General features: G+C 47.8%; 1 protein-coding gene across 2 annotated transcripts in view; it reads right to left on the bottom strand.

Moving 5' to 3' along the window:
- Positions 1 to 15,334, bottom strand: part of LOC133357895 (SNF-related serine/threonine-protein kinase-like) — a 54,644-nt gene extending 39,310 nt beyond the window's left edge. Inside the window, exons 1-2 of one of the 2 annotated variants that reach the window (XM_061576061.1) lie at positions 15,147 to 15,334; positions 10,479 to 10,605 (exon numbers count right to left, since the gene is read on the bottom strand). The gene's annotated coding sequence lies outside the window, so the exon portion shown is untranslated. The remainder of the gene's footprint in view (positions 1 to 10,478; positions 10,606 to 15,146) is intronic. The other variant, XM_061576060.1, reaches the window with a different exon arrangement.
- Between the last annotated feature and the right edge of the window lie 3,466 nt (positions 15,335 to 18,800).

Raw genomic sequence — 18,800 nt, 5'->3', positions numbered from 1 at the left:
GGAAAACCCTATTATTATATTTTGGTACTGGAAAAGGAGGTCTAATGATGGCCATCCACTTGTTCAAGTTAACCGTCCTGGTAAATCCGTACATGCTAATTTCTCTGCTCCAGCAGCAGCCCTAGCAGACCCACCTCTATCTGCCCAACCCCCACCTCTCTCTATTGAAGGCCTCGACACAGAGGCATTGGGTCTCTGTGTGTCTATGTTGTGTGTCTCTCTGTGTCTCTGTGTTGTCTCTCTCTGCTTGTGTCTCTGTCTGTGTCTCCGTGGCTGTGTTTTGTCTCTCTCTCAAATGTAGTTATAGCTGATGACGGTTGCTTGTGTTGCAATCGAAACGTCGTACTCTATTACTTAATTATTTTTCTTTCTACGTGACTTTACCGAAAGAACCAAAGAATAAATCCATACCTGTCAACCCATACGGTTTACCCCGTATTATTGTACAGGGAAACTGAGTTTGCAGGTCTGCATGGAGGACAGCCGTTTCAATGCGGGCAAATGTTTGTTTTGGTATATTTGTTTGCGTTTCTCCCTTGCGATGGGACTTTGTCGATGAACGTCGAGATGTATAAGGGGCACGGGGTGACCAATACGGTGTGAATTGGTCTTTAACAAGGTAGTTGCACTGATAAGGGGTTGACCGGTACGTGGATCTGCGAGTCTTCTTCCCGGGAACATGAACGAACTTCCGCGAGCAGCCACTTCCACCACCACATCATAACTCAATCCGTGGATCGATTATCAATTAATCGACACAGCGATTAACGCGTGAATTCCAATTAACCCGGTGTTTTGATGTTTATTACGGATCGGCTGAGCGGAATCGACCATAATTAATCTAGATTCACGATACCCATATATGGTCAAAGCCACGCCCCCCCCCGCCCTTCGACAAAAGCCACGCCCATTTTATTCCATATATGGGCGGGGGATCCAGATATAGGATGCTTCAGAAAAAATGTTAACACTTATATGGAACTATCGTTTTTAATGGAAAACGGATACTAACTGTAACATGATGAACAAATGTAACGTTAATAGCTTCAAAAAGGTCAAAGAGTCTCCACTTGTTCGCCATCATTGTCAACACATGCCTGGAATCTTCTCGAGGTGGTCTCCAGAGCCCGTAGGCACATTTCTTGTGGTATTGTAGAGAATTCTTAGAAGTGTGAACTTTTTTTAAGCTCCCTGTGTATATATAAATAGGGGGTTAGGTCTTCCATATATGAGGGGTGGGCAAATCTCTGATCGGTGATTTTATTGTCGGGTGTATGATTGTACCCGCTCAGTTACAGCCGCAACCCTCCCTAGACTGGCTCAGCCACAAACTATCCCTTAGCCTGGCTTAGCAGCAAACCCTCCCTAAGCTTGGCTCAGCCACAAACCCTCCCTTAGCCTGACTCAGCCGCAAACCCTCCCTTAGCCTGGCTCAGCAGCAAACCCTCCCTTAGCCTGGCTCAGCAGCAAACCCTCCATTAGCCTGGCTCAGCCGCAAACCCTCCCTTAGCCTGGCTCAGCAGCAAACCCTCCCTAAGCCTGGCTCAGCCGCTATCCTCCCTTAGCCTGGCTCAGCCGCAAACCCTCCCTTAGCCTGGCTCAACACCAAACCCTCCCTTAACCTGGCTCAGCTGCAAACCCTCCCTTAGCCTGGCTCAGCAGAAAACCCTCCCTAAGCCTGGCTCAGCCGCTACCCTCCCTTAGCCTGGCTCAGCCGCAAACCCTCCCTTAGCCTGGCTCAGCAGAAAACCCTCCCTAAGCCTGGCTCAGCCGCTACCCTCCCTTAGCCTGGCTCAGCCGCAAACCCTCCCTTAGCCTGGCTCAGCCGCAAACCCTCCCTTAGCCTGGCTCAGCCGCAAACCCTCCCTTAGCCTGGCTCAGCCGCAACCCTCCCTGAGCCTGGCTCAGTAGTAAACCCTCCCTAAGCCTGGCTCAGCCACAAACCCTCCCTTAGCCTGGCTCAGCAGCGAACCCTCCCTTAGCCTGGCTCAGCCACAAACCCTCCCTTAGCCTGGCTCAGCCGCAAACCCTCCCTTAGCCTGGCTCAGCCGCAACCCTCCCTGAGCCTGGCTCAGCCGCAAACCCTCACTTAGCCTGGCTCAGCCACAAACCCTCCCTTAGCCTGGCTCAGCCACAATCCTCCCTTAGCCTCGCTCAGCCGCAAACCCTCCCTAAGCCTGGCTCAGCCGCTACCCTCCCTTAGCCTGGCTCAGCCACAAACCCTCCTCGCTTAGCCTGGCTCAGGCGCAAACCCTCCCTTAGCCTGGCTCAGGCGCAAACCCTCCCTAGCCTAGCTCAGCCACAAACCCTCCCTTAGCCTGGCTTAGCCGCTACCCTCCCTTAGCCTGGCTCAGCCGCAAACCCTCCCTTAGCCTGGCTCAGCTGCAACCCTCCCTTAGCCTGGCTCAGCTGCAAACCCTCCCTTAGCCTGGCTCAGCAGCAACCCTCCCTTAGCCTGGCTTAGCAGCAAACCCTCCCTTAGCCTGGCTCAGCCGCAAACCCTCCCTTAGCCTGGCTCAGCCACAAACCCTCCCTTAGCCTGGCTCAGCCACAAACCCTCCCTTAGCCTGGCTCAGCAGCAAACCCTTCCTTAGCCTGACTCAGCCGCAAACCCTCCTCCCTTAGCCTGGCTCAGCCACAAACCCTCCCTAGACTGGCTCAGCCACAAATCCTCCCTTAGCCTGGCTCAGCCACAAATCCTCCCTTAGCCTGGCTCAGCAGCAAACCCTCCCTTAGCCTGGCTGAGCCGCAACCCTCCCTTAGCCTGCCTCAGCCACAAACCCTCCCTTAGCCTGGCTCAGCAGCAAACCCTCCCTTAGCCTAGCTCAGCCACAAACCCTCCCTAGCCTAGCTCAGCCACACACCTCCCTTAGCCTGGCTCAGCCGCCTAAGGTCACGCTAGACGTGGCGAGCTGTCTCCATGGCACCCGTGCAGGCAACCACCCGCTGGGGCAGCACGCCCTAGCTGGTGGTTGCTGCTGATGATGATGATGCTGCTGCTGCTCAAGCTCGTGGAGCTTGACGGACGTGGCCGGCGGTGGCTCGGAGCACACGTGCCCACGACAAGAGAGAGGAACTCTTCTTCAGGAGGGCCAGAAAGAGAGAGAGAAACAAATATATACACGGACAACCCCGTGGGGTTATCGGATTCAGCATGTAGGCTTTCGCGAGCAATATTATTATTTGAAATATGAGAATAGGTTTTATCCTTTTCTGGCAATAAAACAGTTGTGTTGAGATGTTAAAACACCAAACGGAAACATTTTGCAAGGAACCATGTCTACATTAACCACATATACTTCTGGTGAACATGCAAAAAAAAAACATGCTCTGACAGTATATGATGATGCGTTGTCTTTGAAACCGATTGGTCCACACCAGAGACAGCTTTCTTTAGAGCCTCGTCTCACACAGTGTTAGACCAGAGGACATCAACGACACTTCTGCAGTGTTATTGTGGACCGTGGTATACGCGTCCGTCTGGAACGCTCTTCCGATTTGAGGAAGCCACTGGAGCTATGAACTTTTAAATCTAAGTTGAAAACTCACTTCTTTCGAACCGCTTCTTGTGTTTAGTTTTTATGTCTTCCCCCCCCCCCCATTCCGATTAGCACGGTCGGCTACGTACAGTGCGAAAGAAATTCAACATACATGTGCAATCTTTTACAGGGCTGCACCCGTATATTTTCCACAACAACGTTATCTTTTCCACCAGACAAAAAAAAATCTATAATTAGCAGGCATCTCTTGATGTGCACAAATAGAAGGGGTCCCATGTTTCCATCGTACGGTCAAAACCCCTACACACACACACCTCACAGCTGTTCCCAGCATGAAGCCCTGTGCTGTGCCGTCATGCAAATGTGAAATCCGGCAGCGAACGGAGAGGCCGACGAGACATCGTTACTTACCCTGGCCTGCGTAATTGCTCACGTAGCGCTGCTTTGTTGTCATCGTGTCGGTGAGTGCGGTTCACTGTAGCTCGCATAGGCCCTACAAATATATAACCAATACCCTCTCGTGAAGGAAAAAAAACCACATCCCAATATAGGGCCTCAGAGCTTGAGAATTTATTGGCATCGAATCCGGCTCCCCTTCCGACGTGTTACATATTCTACAGCGTTTTAAGATGCATTTTGCACGAATGGCACTATGCATAAAAAAACCATTATTAATAATAACGGAACTTTTTTATGTTATTTGAAATGGCTGAAATTCAGATTTAACTTCAAAAGAGTAAAACTGTAAACGTTACACTGCGTTATGGTTTTGCATTCAGACATCACTATCTTCATACGCACAGGACTGCATCTCGTAACTGACCGTGACATATCCGCCCTGACCAATCAACCCAGTGCAGACTGTGCACGTAGCGTAACTGTCATTGTTTATAGATGTTGACAAATCCGATTTTTTTTTCCCCCCACAGTCATGCATTCTGAATTTCTTACTGATATTGGCATATCACAGCCCAGGGGTGTACCGACAAAATTATAGCTGCGTTGGGTAGGGTCTCGCTTTTAAAATGGTGCTTATGTCACGTGTAAAGTGTCTAATCAGTGAGCACTGCCTGCTCTGAGTCACGGTTCAGAAACGTAGTCTTAAACAAAGCAAAAAAAAATGGTACAAAAATGGAAAAGCACGCGAAGCATCGTGAAGAGATGCATGCCTGCAGTTACACCGAGAGATGGAATGAGCAATAATAGGATCAAGGGCGTAATTCAAACTATAAAGAAAGAGCAAGTGGGATTGAGCAGGGCACATTATTCGAAGGAATGGCGGCCATTGGTCAAGATTAATGATGAAGTGAAATGGAGGATGTCCCCCGTGGAGATGGAGCGATCAAATCGGGCAGTTAGATTACGACAAATAGCAAGATCACAAGAGGAGAGATGGAGGCAGCGATGGGGGAGGCCTTCATACAGCAGGGTATGGGGGCTGTGGCTGACAATGACGATGGACAAAACAAATACACACGCAGGACAGTTAAGTCAGAGTTGAAGTTGTTGGAATTACACACAAACTCTCACTGTTAATCAATCCCCTTACTGAACACCCCGTGACTTCAGTCTGAAAGGCATTATGCAGCCATGAAGCAAATCCCATGCGGTATTTGAAAATTACCACTGTAACCGCCTCCCTATAATGCCAGGAATTCAAATACAATGTCTCAGCCCTCCATTGGAAATGATGACAGATTGAACCGTTGGTCGTCGCACTGATTACAAATGTCCTTCTCTAAGCACGATGCTCCTTTACTTTCGTTAAGGTCAGCGTTCAGAAAACCACTCCACCCTACTCATCGTTTAAGATGATGGTATGTTGTGAACGGCTGACCTAGAATCACACTTTCTGATGTAGTTTGCAGCTTCGTCCCTCCGACAGACACCCGCTGGATTATTCTGTCCTTAAATTCCAATCCAATCACCGCTTGACACAAGGAGAAATCTACATTGGGCCCTGTTCATCCATAAAACCCTAAATTGGCAGTGGTAATGATAAGTGGTAATCGCAAGATGCTGCAGTTGCAATCTGCCGATCGACCACATCATTGCTGTTGGGTGGACAGAGGCGTGGTCGGACAGGGGCTGTGGATTTGACGACTTGGAACCGGGACACAATTCAAGTTGCGCCAAACCGTTTTTGTTTTGTTACAGTGTGCTCACCATGACACCACGGCATCATCTCCATTTATGGGTTTATTGTTTTTTTGACAGAATGACTCGGTTAATGGAGATGCATCACGGACACTGGAATAGCAGACAGCCATGCGGTCATTGATGTTGCTCCTTTCCTGGAGAGGCTTGGGTGGGAGCAGCAGCAGCAGCACTTTGTGTAATTGCCAGCGTAAAAGCCGAGTGTGTGGGAGGGGGAGGTCACAGAGATGTATGTTGAACTTCTTTCGCACCGTACGTAACCAACCGTGCTAATCGAAGGTACGGAATATAACCTTAACAGACTGCTGTGCCGTGCCAGCCTGGGAAGGCCAGCACAGCATCACGCCTGCCCGCCTTTGTCTCCCGAGTGGAAATATTTACACTGCACCAGGCACTCATTTGAGGCTGAGCCAACCTAGGGAAGGCCCAGGGAGCGGTTCAGATGACCGTCACTTGTGTTGGCACACACACAGACACACAAAATAAAGACAAAGATCCCCCGTATAGCCTTCACAGACTGTTGGGGCAAGTGCTGTTAGCGAGCATGCAGAGCCCATCACTGTGCGACTCATTAAGCCAAGCATTGCTTCTCGGCTTGTGCATCAACATTCTGCAATTGTCTTACCACTCCTGTTAAGTGGCGGATCCAGAAGGGAATGGGCAACGGGGGCTCTATTGGCCGCAGCCGTGCACACGAGACAATCCGTCTTCATTGTTATTATCATCCGCCATGGTTGGATGAAGGCCTCCACCAAAGCTGCAAATGCAACGATCCATCCAGCGCCTGCACACGGACTAATTTCATTGCTCCATCTCCACTGTGGGACAGCAGCCTCTCCGACGCGTTCTAGTCACTTAGACTGCCTCTCTGATATGATACTCGACCATCGGCCATCATCCTTTTGTCTACAAGTGACGCATCTGGCCCATTCCAATTAAATAATATCTCTAATAATTGTATTTCAATAATAACAAAAAAAAACACTGCTTTTATGAATGGTTATATAAAAATATCCATGAGAACTCATCTTCAGAGTTATTGTGGTCGTTACACATAATTAGTCAACCACAATTTCACTCCAAGGCCCCAAAACACGATAACTAGGGTTAGAATATGGTCAGAGGAAGATAAAATGCGAATTAAAATCAAGTCAATTTATTTTTGGTTAACACGTGCCTTTCAAAGCGCCATCACCAAACAAAGACAACGATCCCCTCGTATAGCCTTCACAGACGGTTGGGGAAAGTGCTGTTAGCGAGCACCTATAAAGGCCGGCACGGCACACATTGGGGTGGGTGGCCAGCAACCACGCCCGGCCGCCTTTGCCTCCCCGTTAGCGATGTTTACACACTGCACCAGGTACTCATTTGAGGCTGAGTCGACCTAGGGGAGGCCCAGGACCAGTTCCAGATAATCATCACCGATGTTGACAGTGAGCAAGAATCGAACTCGAGTCACCGGGTTATTTGCGCAGCGCGCTAACCACTACACTACCGACATCACCACATCATTAAAACACAAACATAATTACTGAACACTTTTAAAATAAATAAAAGCAAGCTACAACACCATACACTGCAGTCCCCCAAGCTCTGCCTCTGCAAAGGACTCCACTAGAGGGAGCTCTAGAGAGCCCCGTTAAGAGCACGTACTTTGCCTACTCTTCCACGCTGGCCAGATACATTGGTGGAGGTGATAGTACCCACCACTTTAGGATTTCGTTTTAATAAATGCGATGCGGTGCTGCTGTGTTGGCAACCAACCGGTTGCACAAGCAAAATCAGAATATTTATTTACACTGCAGGAGGAATCAGATGTCTAGTAGGGGCACAGGGTAAGAACGTTACGACAAAGAGTACAAAAAAACAGGACAGTAGTGCAAAGTACAAGTATGGTCAACAAAATCACCCCAAACACATACAAATACCACACTAAACCATCCCCATCCTACCAGGCAAAGCTCACTTGAGCTATTTCACTTATTTTTCAAAGTAATAACGACAACAAAAATATCAACGCATTCCTCAACAAAACTGTGGCCCTGCAGATGGACATACGAGGCAACGTTTCAGGCAATTACCCTTGCTCACAGCAAAAGTATGTAGGCAGATGTACCCGATAAAATGGCGATAATTTAAGTTTACTAAAATATAGTTCAAACTAAACTGCCGTCAGCCACTAAATGCGTGATTTATTTAAAAATATAAAAATAAATTTTGATACTTTCTCCCGAGGACCAGATGTGGGTTGGCGCTGCGGTGATATGACGCAATCGTGATTTTACAGCTGTAACGTGGCAGGCGTTGTGGATGGTAAATGTATAATTCTCGACAGGGCTTATTTATCACAGTTGAATAATACACTTTCTCGGAAATTTGACGTGCATCACGCGGCGCTCTATCGTGCCCTCTTAGCGCAAGAGGGCCTTTCCGTCAGCAGAGGCGCATACCTGTCAACCCATTATCAGTGCCCTACCTTATTACGGACCAATTTAGACCTTATTGGTCATCCTGTGACCCTTATAAATATCAACGTTCATCCTACAAAGTCCCACGTTCATCCTACAAAGTCCCATCACAAAGGGAGAATCACAAACAAATTGACCAAAACGAAAATTTGCCCATATTTAAACGGCCGTATGGCATATGGACCTGAAAACTCAAATTCTCTGTACAAGAATACGGGGTTATACCGAATGGGTTGACAGATATGCGACACACAACATACACACCGACAAACTGTGACACAGTGACACATACCGACACACAGTGACACCATTCCTGTAAACCCCTTATCAGTGCCCTACCTTTTTACAGGCCAATTCAGACCTTATTGATCACCCCGTGCCCTTTTAAACCTCAACGTTCATCCTACAAAGTCCCATCACAAGAGAGAAACACTCACAAAGAGAGAAACACAAACAAATAGACAACAAAAATGTGCCCGTATTGAAACTGTTGTACACCGTTTTGGGCCTGAAAACTCAATTTCCCTATACAAGAATACGGGGTTCTATGGTATGGTTCGACAGGTTACGGTGGCGTGAGCGAGACGTTGCGGGGCTGCGCCTTCAACCAACTCGTACACGTCCTAACCTTGGGGTGTGTTTAAAGGGGGTGGTAGGGGGGGAAGGGGTTGATTGTACTGCTTGGAATGATTGTCGATTTGAAAAAAACAAGCATTCCGATTTTTGTTGTTTGAAAAAAAAATGTCGACCGTTTCATTATTTAATTTCAAATCTGAGGTAAAGTGATATCGCGCGAACTGTCCTATCGTCAAACGGGTCCTCGTATCTCAATCTTACAACATTTGTATCGTAGCAACCAACCCAGTCCCTCATCCATACCCCCTCCCCTCCTTGAGGCGCTCAGCCCTGCGTAGGCCGCGTCACCATGGCGACGCCATTGGCCGAGTGTCGTCAGAGCCCCGCGCTGTAGGCAACGGCTTTGCAATCCGTGCCTTTCGTGCACAATCGCCTCCTCGCCGTCCCTACGCTTATTTTACAATATTTTGTTTGTTTAAAAAAAAAATACTAAAAAAAAAGGTTTAATCACGGTTCGGCCGAGCGCGGTGACAAACGTCAAGGCGCCTTGTCAAAGCTGCGTGTTGTTTGCAGTGCGTCGTCTTGCGATTTCGCGTTCGCCATTCATTCGCAAACCTACCCCCCCCCGCCCCACGATTTGCCTACCTACGTACGGTGCCAAAGAAGTTCAACGCACATACCTATCAACCCATACGGTTTTACCCCGTATAGCCGTTTTTAAATACGGGCAAAATTACAAATAAAGTGTCTATTCGTTTGTGTGTTTCTCCCTTGTGAATGGACTTTGTAGGATGAACGTTGAGATTTCAGGGGCACGGGGTGACCCAATACGGTCTGAATAGGTCTGTAATAAAATAGGCACTGATAAGGGGTTGAAAGGCATGCATAAACATACATTCCTACACAAAATTCATTGAAATAGGGGGGTGGAGACGATGACTAAAAAGGAATTCTAAAGTGGAGAGGATGCGTAGATCATTGTGAGTCCCGCACTGTACCTAGAGTCTGTGTGATTTTTTGGAGCCACACAACATGGTCAATGAAATTCCACCAAGGGGCTATAAATCCTCAAACGTTTAGTCGCAAAGTTGCTGTGGCATTTGGGGAGGGGGAGGGTTAATCCATACCCCACCCCCCAACTCGGCAAATAATATATAAAGTTCTGTTTGCCAAGGTCGTTGTGAAAAAGATTTGAAAGATTGCTACTGAAGTGTTCGGCAATGTTGGGGGTGCCCTGCCGTGGTGTGATAGATAACACAGCATTTACAAAATGGTTGCCGTTTTGATATTTTCCGTCACGACGGTTGAAACAATGGGCCAAGTTTATTCAATCTCTTCCCCCTAACCACCCATCTCCATCCACCAGTACAGAGTGGGAGTAACACCACCAGTCCATCTGCAGGTCGTGCATGGTGGGGTAAAGTGCAGGTATTCCCACCTTGGTCAAGACGTACTGTGGCCAGTGTGGAGTGAGTAGGCCCGCAACATATAATAACCCTCCACAGCAGGAACTTTCCATTGCAGAAGTCATTCTGCTGCGAGTAAAAATTTGCAAGGCTTCCCACACCTATGTAAAGTTATTTACAGGATAGCTGGGAGTTTGTTAGATCCGTTAAAGATTGATCGAAAATTAATTCCTTCAAAACAGCTTGTTGTGTCGAGTTCGCGGTCCTTCCCCCGCACCTCCGATTAGCACGGTAGGCTACGTACGGTGCGAAAGAAATTCAACATACATACGTTACACGAATGGTCCCATTTAGCTGGTGAGACTCCTTACCAAGCAGAGCAACAACGCTGAGGTGGCCATGCCCTGGTGTGATAGTAGTGCTGTGGTATCCACACGGGGTGCCAGCACTGGTTAAATGTCCTCGTAGAAGTGAAATTCCCTCCAATCCTTGCCAGACCTGGTTCCCAAAACATTGACACAAACAAAGATGTTTGAAAATGAATGTAATGCGATTGCTTTTTGCATTGGATTCTTGACGAATTATCAATTTATTTGGGGTGATTCTGTGCCCACGACTGAGACGATCACTTTCTGATTGTTTTTTCATTGTGTAAAAATAATTATGAATTTCCTCAAATTGACCTCTTTGCTCACACAAGGGGAACATTTTTACACTGTGCAACATGTGTTTGTCACAAGTATGTCATTGAACTAACACTATTATTTATTTTCTGGATTCAGGCGAATGAGGTTGAATTGAAAAAAAACAGTGTGTAGTCATTCGGGCTGAGACGATTAACTCACTGTGCTTGAACCCCCACTTTAATCATCGTTAGCAGTCTGTATTCAAACGCAGAATCTTACCAGTGTCAGCTCAGGACTGATGTGTTGTTAACCATTTGAGTCATGTGGCCAGTCCATCCTTAAGGTAACCCTCACAATATATCCAACACGAATTCATAACCCCAACCCTAAGCTCTAACCCTTATAAAACCAACCATAACCCTCACACCAACGCTAACCATAAACATAACACCAATCCTAACCCTAGCTACAACCCTAACTATAACCTTTCCATGAGCTCTAACCCTATCCTCTCACCCTTAACGGTAACCCTTAAAAGCCCCACTTTAAATACACACAACCCTAACCCAAAACATTTAACCCTAACAAACCTCTAACCCTAGCCTCTAACCCAATTCCAGGTTCTCAAAATGTAGCGAGTTGATGCCTCAGGCCGGTGACCAACGACTGCACAAAAAAAAAACATTATTAAATGTATTCATAATCAACGTTTTTGGGTTTAGATCGCGTTATTTATAAATGTGTTGTAACCCTCCACCACCCGAAACGGCCAATCAGTAAAAATGTGTCACGTTGACAAAGACAAATAGTTCACTGCTTTAGCCCACTGATTGGCCGTGTCGGGTGGAGGGTTACGACACATTTATAAATAACGCGATCTAAACCCAAAAACGTTGATTATGAATAACATTGGTCGCGAAAGCCTACGTGTTAAATTATTAAATTTAGTTCAGCTCTTGATTTGGCCAAATTCCAGCTTTTGAGAATTGTGATAGTTCAGAATATCATTCAATCGGCGATGGCGAGGAAAAGCCTCCGCTACGTACTTTATGAGTCCTAATTGTGTTGCACTGCGATTAACAGTGTGCAGTATAAGAAAACCCCACAAATGGCACAAAACCCCTTCATATATTGATTGCTTTTTCAGTATGCACAGCAGTGAGTGAGTGCAGGGTCGCTCTGTGCCCCAACAGTCCGAGTGTTTTCCACATAGCCAGTGCAATGGCAGTACTGTACAAATACAACCTGAATGTATCAAGCACATACGTTCGATGGCATCTCAAAACCCTTTCGGGACAGCAGAGAAGTGGTGGGCATTGCTATTGAGAGTACTCCCGTGCGGGGGCAGATTTCATGGCATCAAAAGCAGAGGCAGACCTCGAAACTTCAAGGGGTGTGGGAGGGCAGTTAAGACATGTCAAGCGTTTTCAATCGGACCCTACATCAACATTAACAATTATAATCTGAAGTATGCCATAGATAAAACATTTTTGGGTGAATCTACTAATTTTAGGAGTTTCAAGTGGGGGCGGGCGGAGGGGTGGGGGCTATCTCCCCCATTGGCTACGTACGGTGCAAAAGAAGTTCTACATTGTGACGCCGCTCCTATTCCCTTGGATCCACCAGCCACTGGGCAAAAAGGTTAATTTTTTTTCAGCCTCCCCCCCCTCTCTCGGGATGATGTGACGTGTTAGACCAGTGGTGTAGGAGCATGGTTTGCATGGGTCCTGGTGTAAGGCTTGAAAGGGAGGAGGGGCTGTGGGCTGGGGGGGCCCTCTGCCCAATTTCCCTACCTCTTTGCAGCCCAGCACCTTGACCCTTCCGGCCCGTGGGTATCCTCAGGTTGCACTGCCAGCACACTCATTAGCCACGCCGCCGTGCAAGAATAATGGCACTACAGTGTCCCTACATCATAATCCCTGTTCACGTGACATGCAGTCATAAAATGTGCATGCAGATAAATTGTAATCAACATTACAGACGGGCCTTACGCAATTGCAGTTTACCCATGTCTATTTATACGAAGGACTTTGAACTGAATTATACAGTGGCACCTAATCTGCATCTGTCCCTGTGTGCATGCCTGCCTGCCTGCCTGGCCGCTCAGTCATGAGCTACGGGAAGAAATGAAAACGCATCCTTTGTCCGATTCACTGCTGGATTCCAGCCGATGTGTTCAGCATTTGGACCCTGCAACAAAAGCCCTGACTGTCCAAAAAAAAATGCCAGCGTGCGCTTCGACGGCGACACAGAGAGACGGCTTTCAATTCGAACACAATACAGTGCTGCACTGTATTTGCAGAATGTGTTATTGGTCTCTTCCCATCCAAGCACTAACCCCAAAACTAACCGCTAACCCTACTCCAGCACTAACCACTAGCCCTAATGCTACCCCAATACTAACTAGCTCTAACCCTACCCCAACACTAACCACGAACCCTAATGCTAAACCACTAGCCCCCATCCTAAACCTAAAGCTAACTGTATGTTTCTGGATTAGGGATTTTCTACGTCGTTCGGGTCACGGTGGGTTGGAGGATGCGGAGAGGATATACGTGGGAGCATAGAATTACAGCACAACAGATTATTTGATTTGCTACCCTGCCAACCATGTGGTGAACAAAGCCAGGGAAAGACAATGAAAACAGACAAACAACAACATCCGTGCCACGTAGGCACTCCCTAGGAGGCCCTTTATGAATTATGCAGATATCAGGATGATTTCATTAGTGGCAAGGGTAATTAGCCAAGAGAGATGGAATGAAACGACTGACTGGTTGAAAAACCAGCATGTGATTCATTGTGTTAGGGCTAGAGGTAGCATGGGGTTAGCGTTAGGTTTAGAATTAGGGATAGGGTGTTGGCATCATGGAGCCAACGAGTTTCATTGATGGTGTTAGTGAGACGGATCTTGCTTTAGGGTACCATGAGAGATAGTGGTAAGAGCTGGTGTTAGGGTTCAGTGTTAGGGCTTAGGATAAGGCCACATTCTGGAGAGTGCATTTTCAAAATCAATGTCAGGCGACAGTCTTAATCACCTGAATGACGCGAAGATTCTGATTAAAACGGCGAACAGCGTTCACTAACAGGTTGCTAATAGGACTTGCAGCGCAACGTGGTTGGCAGTGTGGATGAAATGTGCCTTACAAATGTCAATTAATATTGTACTCTACTAATAATGTAAATACATCCCCTACACACATACACCGGCGTCGGAAGCCCCACATCCAGCAGTGGACTGACCATGGTGTGTGCGTGTACACGGACTAAACCACTCTGATCCCATCCCCACTATACATATATTAGAATCGAACTCTGGCAAACAGAGAAACACGGCGTTGCCTTACAGCAAGATCCTGGGTTTCGATTATCTGCTCAGCCGCCTCTGTTCCTCCCATAGCTTAACAATAAAAAATCCAATATAACTATAATTGTCCAAATATGCCAATGCTGAGAAATTACCTTTCAAAATGCTCGATTGGGACGACACATGGCAGTATTGCCCCAACGACGAAAACTTGACATGACCCTCCTGAAAAAGAGTCTTGAGACTCGGTGAGGCTTTCCTAGGTAAACAAGCGGAGGAATAAATATCCGCACGGCGGCACAGGCGTGGACATGCGGCAGACGTCTCGATAACTACCCTAAATAAAAACTACTATGAAAGGTGCCGTTTCAGGGAATGGCTCTCGTCTTTATGGCAGAAAGAGACAGGTCACCAGCACGCATTGCATAACATCCCCTGGACAGGACGTGTCTTCTATACAGAATTTAACGTCCACAGAAGATCCTCCACAGCAGACAAGTTCACTCGTCAAGTCAACCACACGGTCCACAAAATGCAGCAGATGGGTTGCCCAGCACGGAGGGTGATGACAATTCACGGACCTCTCTGCATACAATCTCAAGCGCAGATCTCCTGCCTACACATCTCCACAGATGCCCTGCCGGCACAGATATCTTCTGCACAGGTCACCCCAGAACTCAAGACAGGTCTCCCGGAATGAGCTCCCCTACGCAAGTTCACTGCCTCTACAGATCCCCAGAGATCGTCTGCATATATCTCCCACACGGACCTCCACATTTCTCCTGCAGATATCCTCAATCTCTCGCACAGAAATTCCGCGGATCGTTCCACAGATCTCCTGGGGCTTCCCACACAGATCAGAATGTGCATTTATACTGGAGGAATCCGATGAGCTACAAAGCTCGTTTTCCACAGATGTCCTAGCTGCCGCCACAGATCCCCTACACGCATCGGCTCCACAGATCTCAGAGGGTTTCCCGCACCGCCTCTCCCTGCAAGGGGATCTCGGCGGCCAGAGCAGCGATAACCCCTCCCGAACACGGGACAAGATCATCAGCGGCCAGGCACCTCGATGCGGAACGTCCCCAGTTTTCTCGCGTCCTCACCGTGGAGCCAGAAGGAACTCGGCTTCATCGTGAAGGCAATGCGGCAGCGGCAGCAGCAGCAGCTCCGCGTGTTAAACGTGTCTCTCGCCATCCTCCCATCGCGGCTCCACACACGAGCACGCGCGCACACGACAGCAAGCAGCAGCAACGCCGGCGCCTCGCCCACGCCGCATTAGAATTCAGCTCGGAGTCTGTCTCCTCCGTCATGAAGGGAGGAGGGGAGAGGAGGGAGGGAGAGTGGGAGGAGAGGAGCAAGGCGAGGGAGGGAAGGGGTAAGAGAGGGGAGACGGTACGGCGGAGGGGAGGATGGGGCGAGAGAAGGCGAGGACTTGAAGGGAGATGATTACAAGGGGGATGGAGATGGGGTGACGAGGGAGATGAGATGTGATGATGATGATGATTGTGAATGCGAGGGAGATAAGATGATGATGATGATGGAGGGGGATGAAGATGATCCCATGGGCGATTACAAGGGATGTGATATACAGGCGAGTAAAAATGTGGGATGAGGAAGGCGATCGATGAGAGAGGTAATGAGACGACGGAGACGGTGACGAGGTGGGCGATAATTAAGTGATAAGTAATTTACAAGGTGCGTTTTTTTTTAGGCATTAGGATGTTCTGGCCAATACCAGTTACGTTGTGCGTTCCTTTCTTTGTAAGCTTTGGGGGGGGGGGGGGAACTGCAGAACCCAGGGAGGAAAATGCAGAATAAACTCCACATCCAACAAGGAGCCCGAGTCGAGACTCCAACCCAGCCGCTTCTTGCTTTGAGGCGCGCGTGTGTCACCCACTGCGCCGCCGATTATAATTTGCACGTAAAATTTTTGCTTAAATATTTTATTTCCTGACCAAATAATTACGAACTCAATTAAAGCCGCACATAAGCCCACATTATTATTAAACGGAGGCCATTTAAATGGATTTCCGGACTAGTTGACGGCAGAACAACTATGCCGCGTCATCATGTTTGTAGTTCAGTCGGTTCGTGAGTGAGGAGAGCATGAGGGTTTTATTTTGGAAGGATGTGGAAATATATATCCGTAATGTAAATCGTCTCAACTTTAAATAAAAAGACAAAGATCTGCCGTGTAGCCTTAACAGACTGTTGCGGCAAGGGCCGTTAGCGATCACCTATGAAGCCCGGCACGGACGTTAAACCCATTTCGTACCGTATTGTAGCCAACCGTGCAAATCGGAGGTGCACGGGATAGAGTAGCAAGCACCACGCCCGATCACCTTCGCCTCACTAGTAGCGATGTTTACATACGGCACCATGTACTCATGAGACCGAGTCAACGTGGATGCCCAAGACCGGTTCAGATATTCACCACATGTGTTGGTCAGCCGTTAGCAGGAATTTAATTCGGGTGGCCGGGTTTGTAGCGCAGCGCGGACGGCAATTTATTCGGAAACACGTGAATTGTAAACCCAGAAAATGTTCAGCTCGGATTACAATCGGTCTAATACGATAACGATGCGTGCAATGGAATGGAAATTACGACCGGGTGACGATACCAATGATGGTTATCGAGCTGGAGTGGAGGCAACTTCAACGCGAATATTGTGAACAAGATTAAATTTCCAAAAATTTTAGATTTCGTGCACTTTCCTTCTAAGCCAAATGCCTCATCATTGCACGGTAGTCAATAACCGTGCATTACAAGGGGCAATATATAGCAGGTGACGTTTTGGGCAATGCCTCCTCTTCATAACGCGGCCAGCCAGCGGACATGAATTAACATTCTATACATTAGGTCCCACGGTGTTAAGTGCAAGCAACTCGTATCCACTATGTATATCATTAAAACCTCTTCACGTCCAATGACAACTGGCCATCTGAAACATCACCTGTTAGTTTTCCTTTGAATGCCACGCGGTGTGTTGACAGGGAACGTGTCGTGCGTTTGTCTTCTTGGGCACCACTGCCTACGCAGCACCAAAGCTTCATCGTCACGCCGTCGGCTGCTCAGATTTCCCCCCCCCCCCCCTGAACTTCTGCGACTATTCCAATCATCCTTATTCCACCCATCCTTCTACGTCTCCCTCCAATTGCTCCGTTCTGGACCGGTGGCATCTCCTTAGCTCACTCTAAAGCTACGGGTGTGCATGTGTACATGTGTGCGTGGTCTCCTCTCCAAATATATTTGTCTATTAAGGCCTAAAACAAACCATCTACGTCTTGTAGCCCTTACCTGCTTGAGAACATTTGTAATCCCTTGCCAAGGCGTCAACTTATTCCCTTTCCCCATAGAGTCCCAATTGCGATCATGAACTTCCGTCAGCCGTTACAGCGCCACCAAGTGGAAATAGCAGACGCTTACATGCAACATTGGTTTTAATGTTCAAGTCCTTTCTATTGAACACTTCAGGGCCCAGGACGAGTCAATAGAGAAGGGACCTGGGGTTAAAGCGACAAATTGACATAAAAACAAAGCACAACAGTTTAAGTATATAGGGTAAATTTGCTGAATTGGACAAGTGCATTAACACAAATCACTATTATATTCACTTCCTGTCCAGGCGTCAGTCCTTTCCATCATGCCCGTGTTTAATTTCTAAGAGCATCTTCTGCCACGCCTTTGTGCAAGCTACCCTTGCCAACACAAAGTATGGTCGCACGCATAAATTACAACGGATGGGGAGAAAACAGGCAATCCTCTCCCAACCAAAGTGTGGCACAGGCCGATCACCACGTGGTCTGCTCGTCCATACCTGGACACCCGGCCACACAGGTCCTCAAATGACCAAGCGTTGTACCGACCCCACTAAAATTCAGTTTACGACAAACTACATGCCTGGAACCTTTTTGTAAGTGCTCAGACCGACAAAAGCAGTGGCAGAGCGGTCGCGACAAAGACAGATGTCGTGTAGCTTAGGCACCCCTTCAAAGCATTCATGTTAAAATGGCGTCTTTACTTTCCCCAAGCAACAGGCATGCAACGCGACATTCTGTAAAATAAGCACCATTATAGCCAGGAAGTATGAATATATGCTTAATTCCATCATGTGAACACGTTAAACATCTGCATCACTTAGCATCTTTGAAGCAAATCCCAAGCCCACGAAAACGATGGAAGAAATCGCTGCGATGGCCACTACACTAGGGTAGTTCGGGATTTCCGCTGTAAAGAGGTAATATATGGGGGCAACATTGGGGAAGGAAATGTCATGGAAAAACATTTTGCAATTTGGAATTGTGGTCAAGTATCTGAACACAAATTTAAACAGCCCAAGCAAGTCAATCATGAAATTATATTCGATTTGGAAACCACCATCATGAACGAAAATGCAAACTGACAGCACGAGAGGGAAGCATCCTCGCTGTAGACAAAGGGTCCTCTGGTGAAGATGTAGACCGGGGTATCCACGTTTCCAAGCTACTCCTCTTCCTGGCCAGACATCTATGCTGGCAGCGAGAAGCAGTGAAAGAAGCCTTGCAAGCTATCACTGCAGCATGGACGAAAACCGGCAGAGAACGGAGGGGAGAATTAAGTGAGAAAAACTACCAGTCCATTACAGCCACGCGGCAAAAGTGCTGCCAACAGCAACACCCTACCACTCCTAAAGTTGACTGGATAATTTTCAGCATGGTGGGGATAGAGCTCACATATTTGGCATCGAGCAGTGAAGGCGAAGGCTGGGAAGGTGAAA

Source organism: Lethenteron reissneri, chromosome 60 (assembly GCF_015708825.2).
Source record: "Lethenteron reissneri isolate LAM-NWPU_2019-01 chromosome 60, ASM1570882v1, whole genome shotgun sequence".
NCBI classification, from domain to species: Eukaryota; Metazoa; Chordata; class Hyperoartia; order Petromyzontiformes; family Petromyzontidae; genus Lethenteron; species Lethenteron reissneri.
Note: the sequence above shows the minus strand (reverse complement) of the source record. Positions and strands in the feature narration are given on the sequence as shown.